Genomic DNA, 12,427 nt, shown 5'->3' with positions numbered 1-12,427 from the left:
CCTGACCTGCCTCTTGAGAAACCTGTATGCAGGTCAGGAAGCAACAGTTAGAACTGGACATGGAACAACAGACTGGTTCCAAATAGGAAAAAGAGTATGTCAAGGTTATATACTGTCACCCTGATTATTTAATTTTTATGCAGAGTACATCATGAGAAATGCTGGGCTGGAGGAAGCATAAGCTGGAATCAAGATTGCTGGGAGAAATATCAATAACCTCAGATATGCAGATGACACCACCCTTATGGCAGAAAGTGAAGAATAACTAAAGAGCCTCTTGATGAAAGTGAAACAGGAGAGTGAAAAAGTTGGGTTAAAGCTCAACATTCAGAAAACTAAGATCATGACATCCAGTCCCATCACTTCATGGCAAATAGATGGGGAAACAGTGGGAAGAGTGGCTGACTTTAATTTTTGGGGCTCCAAAATCACTGCAGATGGTGATTGCAGCCATGAAATTAAAAGATGTTTACTCCTTGGAAGGAAAGTTATTACCAACCTAGATAGCATCTTAAAAAGCAGAGACATTACTTTGTCAACAAAGGTCTGTCTAGTCAAGGCTATGGTCTTTCCAGTAGTCATGTATGGATGTGAAAGTTGGACTATAAAGAAAGCTGTGCACCGAAGAATTGATGCTTTTGAACTGTGGTGTTGGAGAAGACTCTTAAGAGCCCCTTGGGCTGCACGGAGATCCAACCAGTCCATCCTAAAGCAGGTCAGTCCTGGGTGTTCATTGGAAGGACTGATGTTGAAGCTGAAACTCCAATACTTTGGCCACCTGATGTGAAGAGCTGATTCATTGGAAAAGACCCTGATCCTGGGAAAGATTGAGGGCAGGAGGAGAAGGGGAATGACAGAGGATGAGATGGCTGGATGGCATCACTGACTCAATGGACAGGGGTTTGGGTGGACTCTGGCAGTTGGTGATGGACGGGGAGGCCTGACGTGCCGCAGTTCATGGGGTCTCAAAAAGTTGGACATGACTGAGCGACTGAACTGAACTGAAATGTCTAGAATATGATATTCAAAGGAAGTCATAGTTGTTAATAAAGTTAGACTAAAACATAAGGAATATAATTGGACATTTCAATAGCAATACTTGAACATTTCTTTTGCATACAATGTTTCTTATCACAGTGTATCTGTGTATTTATCTGTTCATCATCTTTCTCATTCACTAGGGTATGAATCCATGAGGATTGGGAAATCATCAGTTTGTACTGCTATATCCTCAGAACATCTAGCAGGTAGCAGTCACTCAACAAATTTTTATTAATGGAATAAAGGAAACAGCGGGGAAATAGAATTAGCATGGTCTGTGCCATCCATCCTACCTTAAGCTTTCTAGTTTTTTAATCCATGCCACATCTTGTTATCCTGGTCACACATAATACATATTCCTGCAGTTTTTTTTTTTTTTCTTCAAGGCTTGGACCTCAAAAGCTATGAAGTCCCTATGCCACCTCAGTTGTCCAGAGAATTTAAGTTTATCCTATAGCTTACCCTTTATGCAAGCTAGAATATAATGCACTCTGTGCTGTAAACTGTTTGCTACTCTAATGTAGCTATTGTTAACCAATGGCAAGGCCTCAAGACTACCCCAAAGTCATTTCACTTGCAGCCATGGTATTAAAAGGGTGTCTCAGGAGTGCTTAGAAATTAAAAAAAAAAAAAGATTAGGAAGCACCTTATTTATTCTGAATAAATTGGTTCCTTAAGACCTGAAATTATCTAACAATGAAATAAAATACAGTTTTACTCATGTAGGTGAGGATTTTTTTATAGCTGGGTAAGAAATTCCTTTTCTGTATGTCCTACTCTCTTAAAAATTAGTCATTGTACCCATAATACCATAAGGTAAAATAGCTTTTAAAAAAAATCTCATGTTATTGAGGGCTTTCAGTGGCTAAGTCAAAGATGTCTCTTGGTAAATGTCATGATGCAGTTGAAAATATATGGGTTATTTTCACATATCTTTTGATATTGATCTATAACATAATTCTACAGTGATAAGAGAATAGATGCTATGTGACTTCAAATACCTTTAGGCCATGAAATTTTGCACCTGGTCTTATGACCCTGGATATGTTTCCATGTCTCCTAGTTTATAGTCTAGAATAACTTGAACTTGAATAGAATCTATATCCTACTGTTGTGTGAAAACTATCTAAATCTTAATTATGTTGAATTGGTTCACAGGGCTTTTCAGGTCTACTCTATCCTTCTACTTCTGTATGCATGCATACATGTTAAGTAGCTTCAGTGATGTCTAACTCTTTGCAACGCTATGGACTATAGCCCACCAGGCTCCTCTGTCCATGGGATTCTCCAGGCAACATCACAGGAGTGGGTTGACATTTCCTCCTCCAGAGATTCTTCCCGACCGAGGGATTGAACCCAAGTACCCTGCATCTCCTGCACTGCAGGCAGATTCTTTACCCACTCAACCACCCAGAAAGCCCCTGCTTCTCTGTATAGTCATTCTATTTATTTTTGAGAGTTTGATATTAAAACTCCAACTAAAAACCTTAATTTATCTACTTTTAAAAATAATTGTAATATATAGTGCAACTATATGTAACTTTGTTCTGTATTTTTCAAGTCTCCTGTAAATGTGTTATCATATTTACATATTTTTTTTAAAAAGTTTCACAACAGAGTTTCAAAAAAGTTTCAAAACAGCATTTGAAAGAAATACTTCCTCATCATGGCCAAGAGTGATGAGGTGTCTATCAGACAACTAAAATCTCTAGTTTCCAACGAAACTCAGTATTTTCCACATTAATCTACAATAAAACAATAAAACATAAACAATAAAAGTTGAAAACTAAAAAGATACACACTCTTTAAGTACATAAAATCTTCATTTTTATGTAAATATGCTTGTAGTAAACAATAAGCATTGCATATTTTATTGTGTCTCTTACAATGATTCCCAGTATTGTCACACCAAAATATCTGTCCTCCATCCAGCTACTATAAACGCTCATCAACATGTATTTAGTCCCAAAACTAAAGTTCCCTTGTGACTTTTTGTGCCTCAGCCTCAACATGTCCCCAGTCATTTACTGACCCCCATAATCTTCCAAATGCAGTTGCAATTCACAGCAGTGTGTGTGTATGTGTGTATGTGTGCCTGTGTGGTGTCTGTCTGGATAATGATGAGCTAAGCTTAATTACATCATTAGGCAGGAGGCCCCAGATCTCCTGCTGCCTTCTGGGACTGATTGGAATTTTAAAATATTATTTTCACTGAGTGGAATCTAAATTAAATAAATAAATTTCATTTAAAAAGAGCTGTGGTATATTTGCTGTTGATTTTTGTCCATTTATGATTGTGCCAGAGGCTGAGGTGTCCAAAGGTATATATAGTTATCTTCATGCAAACACCTAATTGTATTATTTAAAATATGACAGACAAGACTTTTTCTGTTGTGCCATAATGTATTTATTTTTCAAAGTGTCTTTCTTTTCTATACCTCTAACATTTTCCCAAATATTGTTCTGTAACTCCCAAATTACTATTTAATGTAAGTCATTATTGCACTATTAACAGGCTTGTTTTTGTTTATATTTTTATGTACTTTCTTCAGAGCGACATTTACGACTCTACTAGTCAATCACTGCAACCTGAGGAAGGCAGAGAGCCAATTTGTTCTGTTCTGAGTTATTCCTAGCTAAGCTATGAGAAAGGTAAAAAGATGGGAGAATTTAGAAATCTGATTTGGGGTCCTAAAAAGCCAAAAGCATTAGGTAAGTCCCTTTAGCATTTTTCTACAGAGTCAGACTACTTCTCCTTCATGTAAGCAAGGTTATAAAATTGTCTCTATCCTTCTTAATTAAAGACCTGAAAAACATGAATTTTAGGTTGCTTAGAGAGTTGGGGTTGGGTTTGAGGCACCACAGGCCACCCAAGGAAAATCCAGCTGCATCGCATTTGGAGCTGTCCTATCACCGTCTGGAAAAAATGTTCCAATCTTAAAAATATGTCTAGACCACTTCATTTCACTCCTGTGTGATTCTTAGGTGAAGTAGGGGGTGGGGTGGAGACAGATGGGTATGATGGGGGTAACAAATGAGATTCTCCATGAAAACTCTTTTCTAAAAAGAACTCATTAAATCTGTAACAAAGCAGATTTACAGTTTAAAAATCTAACATTACAGATCATGTGTGTATGTCTTTCATCAGTCTGTGGTAGGGAGTTTTTACACTGCCTACATATAAGGAGCATGCAAAATATTCTCATCTGTCTCAGGGACTCTGGCATGGTCCTGGGCATGTAAGAAGCAGAGGGTCTCACTTTACTAAAGGTACGCTCCTCCCTTTCCACCCCTGTGCCTCCACGATTCCCAGATCTTCAGGTTCTAGTGAGCAGTAGTTTGCCTGAGTCTGTTCTTCCCACCATCCAGCATCAGATACATCCATTCTTCATAATCTCTTATGAAAACTTACCTGCATTCATTTATAACCCTAAGTTAATTGCTAATATTTTTGTAGAGGAGCAAAAGTTTTCTTAGCTTAAATGTCTTAGAATATTATAATCACAGAATCTCGGATTTTTGAGGAATGGGACCTCAAAGGTTATTTTACAGATGAGGAGGCTGATTACCAGAGAAGTTGTCTAATTTCCCCAAGGTCACATAGCTACTTAATAATTTCACTGGAATGAATCTGTATATTTTTCAGTTCCTAATCAATCATTTTAAATCCATGGTATCAAGCATTTGATGTTTCAGTCTTCTAAAGATATACTATAATTTATACACAAGGTTTCTAATTCCTTAACCAACTAAATAAGGTGGAGAATTTAGGATCTGATACTAATTCATGGTATTTGGTCCCCTCACCTTATGGCAAATATAAGGGAAAAAACTAGAAGCAGTGACAGATTTTATTTTCTTGGGCTCCAAAATCACTGCAGACAGTGACTGCAGCCATGAAATTAAAAGACACTTGCACCTGGGAAGGAAAGCTGACAAATTTAGACAGTGTATTAAAAAGCAGAGACATTACTTTGCTGACAAAGGTCCAAACAGTCAAAGCTATGGTTTTTTCAGTAGTCATGTACAGATGTGACAGCTGGTCCATAAAGAAGACTGAGTGCCAAAGAATCGATGCTTTCAAATTGTGGCATTGGAGAAGACTCCTGTGAGTCTCTTGGACAGCAAGGAGATCAGATCAGTCAATTCCAAAGGAAATTAATTCTGAATAGTCATTGGAAGCACTGATGCTGAAGCTGAAGCTCCAATACTTTGGACACTTGATGAGAAGAGCCAACCCATTTGAAAAGACCCTGATGCTGAGAAAGATTGAAGGCAAAAGGAGAAGGGAATGTTAGAGGATGAAATGGTTAGATGGTAGCACTGACTCAATGAATAAGAATTTGAGCAAACTCTGGGAGATGGTGGAGAACAGAGGAGCCTGACGTGCTCTAGTTCATGGGGTCTCAAAGAGTCAGACATGACTGAACAACCACAACACATTTTTAAAATGTAATACAACCAATCCTCTAAGGATTGGCTTTCTAAAACAAATCATTACACCCCATAACTTATTTAACAGCATCCCTGCCCATTTGTGACTGGCAATGCCATCCCTTTATCACAGAAGAGGAAGAACTATAAGAGTTTCTTCTAGAAATACTGGCAAGAGTTATTCCCTTGAAAAGCAGTAAAGAAACAGTAACTTTTGTCTTTGGCCAAGTGGATCACTTAATGGAAAAGGCAGGGACAGGCTAGATATCCCTTTATGCTATCCATTAACACATGTGAGGACATGAGTGCAGGAGGGTGTCATTAGGGCAAACGAACGGGTCTTGGGGATTAATGCTGCTAACAGTGCTGCCTGCCGGGAGTAAGAGAAGGCAATCTCAACCTGTTCAAGAGCTCACCATCTGGGAAGCTGAACAGCACACAGTCTGCAGAGACTGACACAGTATCAAGAATGAGCTTCAAAAACATTCTGAGTCACAGGGATACCATAAAGAAACAGATGAAGAGAAATCTTTAAAGGGAGAAAGAGAGGATGAGAAAACTAACCAAATTAATATGCTAAGCTATCTTACAAGACTTAGGGGTAATATGGAGTGATTCATTTGGTTCTGAAGAAAATAGTGGGTGTAGGTGTGAAGTAGTTTGGCTTTTCTAATATTCTCATTAAATGATTTGCCAAGGTCACCTTGTTTGGGGGTTTTAAGTAATTGCTAATAATAACTTTTCCTGAAATATCTCTGTACTACCACTCTTACTGATATACAGTATTCATAAAATATGTCTGTGTCTTTCTAACAATGGTATATCAGTACAGAGTATGAGCTCATTTCCCAAAGTCAATACTGGAGGAACTAACTACAGGCTTGATAGGGAAACATGGGTCTGAATAACTAATAAAAACAGTGAATAAACTCCTACAGAGAAAACTGTGGAAGCCAACAGGGTGGCAGCAACGTGGGGCAAAAGCTACTGTGTCACAGCATTAAGGACTGACTTAGGGAGAGCTTTTAAATTCTGTTTTTATCTGAGGATAGTCACTGTCTGCATATCACCAAAGAATTTACAGTAGTCTAGGTCACTGCCATGGCATAATATTGAGGTAATTAGTTAAGGTAAAAATCCTGCTGGAGTGAAATTATATTCCCACAAACCAGTCACATATCATGAATCAGTCCTAGAATTCTTCCCTATCTAACCTACTTCCTGCCTAAGGGGATTACCTCTGCTCAGAAATATAAAGTATTTGCAAGATGGAGCATTGATTAGCTAAGATGTTCCATAAAAATAGATCCTAAAATATATAATAGTGATTACAATGAAAATATAATAGTGATTAAAATAAATTTAAATTGGTTTGGCATTACTTAAATGACAGATATTCCCATACTAGTTTTTAAATTAAAAAAGATCCAATAACTTGCTGTTCATAAGAAGGGTCATTCAAACAAAAGGCTACAGAAAGGATAAGAAAAGGAAATCTGGCAATTCAAAATTCCAAAGAAAGCTAGAATTGCACTCTTAACATCTGACAAAGCAAAAATCCATGGGGAAAAATATGAAGGACAATGAGCAATATTTTAGCATCCGACAAAGCAAAAATCCATGGGGAAAAATATGAAGGACAATGAGCAATATTTTAGCCTGATAAAGGGAACAATAAGCAAGATTTAGTCACCATGAACATAAATGCAACTAACAATATAGATAGCATGGTGGGGGAAAAATAGATAAATCAAAAACTATAGCTGGAGACTTTAACATATACCTTCTGAAATACATAGATCCAGAAAAATAAAATTAAGTTTTCATTTCTTAACTATATTGCAATAAAACTAGAAGTTAATAAAATGTTCAATACCACGTCTTAAACCAACAAAGTGAGTGAGTGAGTGAAGTCGCTCCAACTCTTTGTGACCCCATGGACTGTAGCCTACCAGGCTCCTCTGTTCATGGGATTTTCCAGGCAAGAATACTGGAGTGGGTTGCCATTTCCTTCTCCAGGAGATCTTCCCGACCCAGGGATTGAACCCAGGTCTCCCGCATTGTAGGTAGACGCTTTACTGTCTGAGCCACCGGGGAAGTCCCACAAATCAACAAAATATTTATTAAATAGCCTTTGGAAATTACAAGAGAAATAACAAAGAATTTAGAATTGAACAATGAAATTCATACTATATGTTAAAGTTTGTGAGGTAATCTGAAGCAATATTTATGGAGACACACAGCTTTGAATACATTTATTTGGGCATAAGAAATATTGAACTAAAATATAGCTAAGCAAGAAGGTGAAAAAAGGTAAGAAAATATCCTCCAAAGGAAGGAAATAATAAATGAAAATAAGGGAAAATTCAACTAAACAGAATTTTTTTTCTTTTATTTATTTATTTATTTATTTATTTTATTAGTTGGAGGCTAATTAGTTCACAACATTTCAGTGGGTTTTGTCATACATTGACATGAATCAGCCATGGAGTTACATGTATTCCCCATCCCGATCCCCCCTCCCACCTCCCTCTCCACCCGATTCCTCTGGGTCTTCCCAGTGCACCAGGCCCGAGCACTTGTCTCATGCGTCCCACCTGGGCTGGTGATCTGTTTCACCATAGATAATATACATGCTGTTCTTTCGAAACATCCCACCCTCACCTTCTCCCACAGAGTACAAAAGTCTGTTCTGTATTTCTGTGTCTCTTTTTCTGCTTTGCATACAGGGTTATCATTACCATCTTTCTAAATTCCATATATATGTGTTAATATACTGTATTGGTCTTTATCTTTCTGGCTTACTTCACTCTGTATAATGGGCTCCAGTTTCATCCATCTCATTAGAACTGATTCAAATGAATTCTTTTTAATGGCTGAGTAATATTCCATGGTGTATATGTACCACAGCTTCCTTATCCATTCATCTAGGTTGCTTCCATGTCCTGGCTATTATAAACAGTGCTGCGATGAACATTGGGGTGCATGTGTCTCTTTCAGATCTGGTTTCCTCAGTGTGTATGCCCAGAAGTGGGATTGCTGGGTCATATGGCAGTTCTATTTCCAGTTTTTTAAGATATCTCCACACTGTTTTCCATAGTGGCTGTACTAGTTTGCATTCCCACCAACAGTGTAAGAGGGTTCCCTTTTCTCCACACCCTCTCCAGCATTTATTGCTTGTAGACTTTTGGATAGCAGCCATCCTGACTGGCGTGTAATGGTAGCTCATTGTGGTTTTGATTTGCATTTCTCTGATAATGAATGATGTTGAGCATCTTTTCATGTGTTTGTTAGCCATCTGTATGTCTTCTTTGGAGAAATGTCTGTTTAGTTCTTTGGCCCATTTTTTGATTGGGTCATTTATTTTTCTGGAATTGAGCTTCAGGAGTTGCTTGTATATTTTTGAGATTAATCCTTTGTCTGTTGCTTCATTTGCTATTATTTTCTCCCAATCTGAGGGCTGTCTTTTCACCTTACTTATAGTTTCCTTAGAATTTTTTTTTTTAAATAGAGTATTGTAACACAAATGCTCATTATTTTAAAAGATCAATAAGTCAGATAAGCCTTGGGAAATACTGATTGAAAATAAACAATATATAGTATAAAAATATATAACTATAAACTCAGCATAGATTTTTAATAATAATGAAATGGTATCATGAAAAATTATATTCAACTAAATTTGAAAACCTCAATGGAATGGACAAAATTCTGGAAAAATGTAAAATGAAAACCTATATATAAGACAAAATAGAAAATATGAATAGACAAATTGGCATTTAAAAAACTTAAGTGGTGAGCAAAGACATTCCAAATAAGTCTCAGGTCCATATTATTTTATTAGTTGAGTTCTATCAAACTTGCAAAGATCAGTTAATCCTCTAAGTAGAAAGGGAAAGATGACTGACCAGTACATATTATTCAAAAACTGTACAAGGATAATACAAGAAAATAAAATTCTATATCATTTCACTTATAAATAGGGACGTAAAATTTAAAATAAAATATTAGCTACATAAATCCAACTTTACATATATTTTTAGCTATAGAATTATCAGGTAGAATTTACTCTGGGAATATAATGATATTTAACATGAGAAAATTTTATCAATGATGTACACTACATTAACAGACTAAACAAATCTAAGATTTAAAAAAAATATAGAAAAGAGATAAAGTTTAACACCTTACAATAAAGCCTTTTATTGAACTATGAATTAGCAAAAACTTACTTAACCAAGTAAAGATTATATTCATAAATCCTCAATTTTCAATACACTCTCTTTAAGTTTAGGAACAAGACCAAGATACCCATTCTCTCTGCTACTGTTTAGCATAGTACAGTAAGGTATTAAAAAGGAAGAGACAAAATTTTCATTATTTGAAGATCTTCTACATAGTAAAAACAAAAATCAATATATAAACCATATTGACTAGTGAGAGATTTCAGTAAGGTTGCCAGACTCAAAATCAATAGCATACAAAACCAATAGCATTTGATTTTGCTATAATTATAAAATTTCTCTATAAAATAGCATTTCTCTATATCAGCAAAATCAATAGCATTTGATTCCTCTATAACTATGAAATTTCTCTATAAAATATCATTTCTCTATATCAGCAAAATCAATAGCATTTGATTTTGCTATAACTATAAAATTTCTCTAAAAATTTCTTTATAGTTATAGCAAAGTCAAGTGCTGTTGATTTTGCTGACATAGAAAAATGCTATTGATTTTGTATGCTATTGATTTTGTATGCTATTGATTTTGTATTGAATTTGAATCAGGCAACCTTACTGAAATCTCTCACTAGTCAATATTGTTTCAGATGGTAAAGAATCCACTTGCAATGCAGGAGACCTGGGTTCTGTCCCTGCATTGGGAAGATCCCCTGGAGGAGGGCAGGGCAATCTGCTCCAGTATTCTTGCCTGGAGAATCCCCATGGACAGAGGTGCCTGGGGGGCTATAGTCCATGGGGTTGCAAAAAGTCAGGCACGACTGAGCAACTGAACACAGCATAGCATAAAATTTCTATGAATTAACAAGTACTGAAATTTTTAGAGAGATAAATTTTAAACTCTATTGAAAACCATGAGTAGATAGATATTCTATGTGCTTGAAGAGATGATAAAAGTTTAAAGGTCCAGTTTTTCTTCATATTAATTTATACATTAAATGCAATTTCAGTTGAAATTCCAAAGGGGTTTTTTTTTTTAGTGGTAAAACTCTTTCTAAAATTAGTTTCCTGCAATAAATACAAGATTGTTTAAACAACTTCAGAGAAGAAGAGTAAGTAAAAAAGATGATACAGTATGAGACAAACAGATCAACAGACTACAACAGAGAACCTAAAACAGACACATGCAAATATGAGAACATTATGTATGATAAAGTTGGTTCCTACAAATTGTGGTAGTCATAAAAATGTGTAGCTCAAAGTTTCTGTTGCAGAAACATAGTTAACTGATGACCTTTCCACAGTCACATGCCAAAGTTACACCTGCTAGAGGGTTTGATCCCTGGGTTGGGAAGATCCCCTGGAGTAGGGAGTGGCAACCATTCCAGTATCCTTGCCTGGAAGATTCCATAACAGAGGAGCCTGGCAGGCTATAGTCCAAGGGGCCACAAAGAATCGGACATGACTGAGCAACTGAGCACATAAGGAAAACATAATTGCATTCCTCTCTCATACCAAAATTGCAGGTGAATTCCAGACAAGTTAACATTAAATTAAAAAGGTATAACTAAAATGTTTTAAAAGATAGTCATCCAGTGATAGTGAAAGTTTCCTTAAACAAAATTTCAAAAGCACAAATAAGACAAAAGTATTAGTTTGAGAATATAAAAATTGAGGATTTCTGTTCAATGAAGGACACTGTGACAGAGACTGTCGATGTCCCTCAAGTTCAACTTCCCTTGTCTCTAAATCTAACAGAATCTCCAAATTTTAGGTGGGGTCATGACTACCCGGGTAAAAGATTATATTGCCCAGCACTCCTCATAGCTAGATATGACCCTATGAGTACTTTCTAGTCAATGAAGTGTGAGCAAACTTCCAAACTTCATGCCCTTAAAACAAAGGAGCTCACCACCCTTTTCTCCCTCTTTTCCCTTTCTCTGTGGCTGGTGAGAGTCACCCTGCTTCAAGTTAAAAATGGCAATACCCTAAAAATGGTGAAACAATAAGACAGAAGAATTACCTCTTTCCACATTGTTGCTTGAGAGATAAATAAATCTCTTTCTTGAGCCATTGTTAATATGGGGCTCTATTACAAATGCCAAAGTTACCTCCTAAATAATAGAAACACCATTGACAAAATTAGTGGACAGATGACAAGTTGGGAGAATATATTAGCAATGTCTAAAACTCAAAAGGCATAATATTTAATATAGGAGAGGAAAAAACTCAAGCCAACAAACAAAAAATGGAAATCAGAAATGATCAAAAGCTATTAACATGCAATTTACATAAGAGAAAATCCAAAAGACTAAAAAGCTTATTAGGAGATGCTAAATTGTTAGTAATTAGAGAAATAAAAAATATGATGCTATATCACTAACAACCTTCAAATTGGCCAATACCGAGTAATGCCAGGGATCAAGGATATAGGGATGTAATGTAAGAATACAGGAATATTCTTGCAGTTTTGGAATGTTATAGAAAACATTCTGGAAAATGGTCTGATAAAGTCTAGTTAAGTTAGGTAAATACCGGCTCTTAGATCCAGCAATCCTGCTTCTGAGTAGACAGCCTAAGAAATTCTTATGCAGATCCAAAAGGTGACACGTAAAAGACTGTTTATTACAGGATTGTTTCTGATAGTAAGGAAATGGAGACACCAAAAAGCTCTATCATTGAAGAACAGGTAAGTTCACTGTGAAGTACCATTTAGCCATTAGAAAAAAAGGATTTCTAATACATATGACACATAACTATTACAAATATAGT

The 12,427-nt window shown here is 36.1% G+C and overlaps 1 long non-coding RNA gene across 1 annotated transcript; it reads left to right on the top strand.

Annotated features, from left to right (window-relative positions):
• Window positions 1-324: 324 nt before the first annotated feature.
• On the top strand, window positions 325-4,972 carry LOC122676605. Its single transcript, XR_006335618.1, has 3 exons — window positions 325-388; window positions 4,054-4,057; window positions 4,878-4,972. It is a non-coding gene; the product is annotated as an uncharacterized LOC122676605 (long non-coding RNA).
• Window positions 4,973-12,427: the final 7,455 nt, after the last annotated feature.

The sequence above is a fragment of the Cervus elaphus genome, chromosome 20 (assembly GCF_910594005.1).
Source record: "Cervus elaphus chromosome 20, mCerEla1.1, whole genome shotgun sequence".
Lineage (NCBI taxonomy): Eukaryota > Metazoa > Chordata > Mammalia > Artiodactyla > Cervidae > Cervus > Cervus elaphus.
The sequence above is the reverse complement of the archived record's forward strand: the minus strand, read 5'-3'. Positions and strand labels throughout refer to the sequence as shown.